Here is a 3,437-nt window from a genome sequence, read left to right as displayed (position 1 = left end):
GGTGGCGCCCTGAGCCTAGTTAAAGATCGACCCCGGACCTAACCGATTAGGTTATCTATAGACTCCAGACGCTGAAAGGACAAACGTTGTGAAAGTCTCTGTCCTGCTCTGTTCTGTTCTAATTACCGGTGTCTGCCATATATCTTAGTCCTGGGCCCAGTACAAACACATTCCTCTATTTGTTCCAAACTTCCTGAGCCCAACACAAACACATCCCCCCAAACATCCTAGAAACACCACCTAGAGAGCCCCTGATAAGGTCACAACTGTTTGTAGTTTTATTAAATGCGCGGGAACAAATAGAAACTGTTAATTGTATAACTTAGAATATTAACCAATTACCAATCGTGATACTGTGACCAAAAGAATTTCTTTGTACCTCTGTAACCTTACATATCCTGTATGCATCGGGCTATAAAAAGCGGGCACATGCATCATTCGGGGCCCTCTTGTATGTTGTGGAATGGAGGGACCAAGTTCGAACTTGCATTAAAGATTCTTGCCGCTTGGCTTTGACTCTGGACTCTGGTGGTCTTCTTCGGGGAACAAACGGTCTGGACATAACAGGTTAGCGTCCCATCCTTGGGAGATCTTGGTCTCTGTCATCATTTTTTCTTGTTGTCTTTGTCATCCCACTTTTTCTCCAAACCAAAATGCTTTCTTCACTTTTTGTGGAATTCAGACTATAAGAATCCTGTTTCCTTATTTTAATCTCTCCTTCAATAATTTGCTTATTAAAACACCTCTTTTGTTGCATTCCATTTGCTAGTGGATGCAGTCATCACTCTACTGTCCACTCATATCTCATAATTCATTTTTGTCATGCCATGCTAACTGTACTTAGGCCTTCTTTGCAGAAATTGGTGGCGATTACCCTACTGACCTTTCTTGAGGGAAAAGGGAGGTAGGCATTTGAAAGAAAAATTAACTAGGCTCTTGTTAGATTTAGAAAAACTTCTGTGTCTAGTGGAGATCCTTGTTAGACATGGGGACATGGCAAGCATCTCAAAAGACTTCCTGCTAGGGTGTCTAAAGCAATAGGGATCAAATTCAAATTAAATGGCTTAAATAGAAAGAGACCCATTTTCTATTTTTTTTTTCTCATGGAAGAAAAACTTTAATTGCCATTTCAAAAAACATCTGTATGAAGTAGAAATTGGTTTCAATAACATTAGTAAAGAATATGTTCTAGAAAGTGGAGGTAACTGGATGTAAAATTATGGCAGCAATTTAATAGAACGGTCCCAGACGGTTAGGCTGAGGCCAACACTTAATGAGGATGAAAGCTTTGTCTGTGGGAAATTTTGGATGATATTTGGAGAGATATTATACTGTGCATAAACCAAATTGAATTGCTCTCACAAGTGTTATAAAGTTTCATACAGTAAAAGGTTTTTTCTACATGCACTTCAATTTCACAGCAAGAGTGGCAGAGAATACCTAAACACGGAAGAGAGCATTCATGCAAGATATCTAATTCCTTGATATAATAATGCATACAATTCAAAATGATTACACTATCATTACATATAGGGCTTTCTGCAACTACTCAGTGGTGGTTATGGAAAGCACTGCCCCCAGCATCGACATCTAGAAAGCATCCACCACCTTCTTATGTGTGTTCTCTCTCTGCATTTTTTTCTCCATTTTTCTTAATCAACTATGCTGTTATTGCTGCTTCTTAGCAAAACTGGTAAAAACAAAATTGTAATTATTGAACGTAGCACTCTGGCAATCAAGATGCTTAACACCTTCAATCTTCTGAAGTGAAGAAAACATGGTGTGACATTTAGAAACTCTGATTAACAAAGTGGTCACAAATTTTCCTGGCTTGAAGACTTCCACAGCTTTCCTGATCAGGTCATCATAGGAGGTGACTTAAGTTTGTTTCAAAGCTAACATAAGAAGATTCTGGTTCTGGAGTGATGTGAATAGTCCAATAAGTTCCATCTGATTTCATTCCATTCATCGAATACCCATAAGGATTGAACATTGTGGCATTAATGACAGAACCTGGTATCAGGTCATGAATTCCACTCTTACAAGTGACATCCTTTGCAGTAACGCCATCTTTCATGTAGAACTGGTGCATAACTGCGAGGTGAAGCTCACTCATCAGAATTTCCAGGGTTTGATCTGGCGACTGATTACCTTTCTGGGAAATGCAGAGTACATAAGTACCAACAGTCAGAATTCATACATCCCATACAATATGCTGCTCCATTTGGGAAAATTGCATTAAGAAACTCTATTTCTTCCTGGAAATTCTGGTGTGGGTACCCTTAGGGAGAAGGCTTCATGAAATTCTCACAAGAATAAAAGAAGCTTTGTATTGAGTCAAACCAACCGTATTGCCTAGCAAGCTTCCACAGGGGAACCAGTGCTTTCAGCAAGAGAGTGGCACCACTTGTCTTCAAAATGAAACATTTCTAGGAGACAAACATGCTACTCTCACTGAGTACATAAGCTTCCTGCTTGTCAGTTTTTGTCACACTTAACGATTGAATGTTGCACATCCCTCAAAAGTATGTCCCACTTGGCTGGGCGCGGTGGCTCACACCTGTAATCCCAGCACTTTGGGAGGCCAAGGCGGGTGGATCACGAGGTTAGGAGATCGAGACCATCCTGGCTAACACGGTGAAACCCCGTTTCTACTAAACATACAAAAAATGAGCCGAGCTTGGTGGCGGGCGCCTGTAATGCCAGCTACTCGGGAGGTTGAGGCAGGAGAATGGCATGAGACCTGGAGGCAGAGCTTGCAGTGAGCCGAGATCATGCCACTGCACTGCAGCCTGGGGGACACAGCAAGACTCCGTCTCAAAAAACAAAAAATGAAAACAAAACAAAACCAAATTATGTCCCAATCAGATCTTGGGATATTGTGAAAATCTCCAGATCCTTGGTTTGCGTTGGGCTGCTGCCAGGAGAACCAAACCTCCAGCAGCTTGTCGGTCCCTTCGGAAAAATGTACAGCTTCCATCACCATGAGACTAGCGAACAATCAACAACCACAGAAACTCAACTAAATTAAACTTTTTCTTCCGCCTCTGTGGCTGCCGCTGCCGCTGTGAATTGTTCCAGCTGTGTTACAAAAGTTCAGGTTCCTTTTTTTTTTTTTTAAAGACTAATAAAACGGTCGGACGCGGTGGCTCACGCCTGTAATCCCATCACTTTGGGAGGCGGAGGCGGGCGAATCACGTGGTCAGGAGATCAAGACCATCCTGACCAACACGGTGAAACCCCGTCTCTACTAAAAATACAAAAATTAGCTGGGCATGGTGGCGGGCGCCTGTAATCCCAGCTACTTGGGAGACTGAACCAGGAGAATCGCTTGAACCCGGGAGGCGGAGGTTGCAGTGAGCCAAGATAGCGCCACTGCATTCCAGCCTGGCGACAGATCAAGACTCTGTCTAAAAAAAAAAAAAAAAAAAAAAAAA

General features: G+C 42.2%; 1 long non-coding RNA gene and 1 pseudogene across 1 annotated transcript in view; both read right to left on the bottom strand.

Annotated features, from left to right (window-relative positions):
* The window catches only part of LOC108544728 (uncharacterized), a 36,671-nt gene that overhangs the window by 18,297 nt on the left and 14,937 nt on the right, over positions 1-3,437 (bottom strand). The gene's annotated exons all lie outside the window — the stretch shown is intronic.
* LOC108544727 (S-adenosylmethionine decarboxylase proenzyme-like) lies at positions 514-3,093 on the bottom strand (annotated as a pseudogene).

Source organism: Rhinopithecus bieti, unplaced genomic scaffold, assembly GCF_001698545.2.
Source record: "Rhinopithecus bieti isolate Rb0 unplaced genomic scaffold, ASM169854v2 scaffold_28024, whole genome shotgun sequence".
Taxonomy (NCBI): Eukaryota; Metazoa; Chordata; class Mammalia; order Primates; family Cercopithecidae; genus Rhinopithecus; species Rhinopithecus bieti.
The sequence above is the reverse complement of the archived record's forward strand: the minus strand, read 5'-3'. Positions and strand labels throughout refer to the sequence as shown.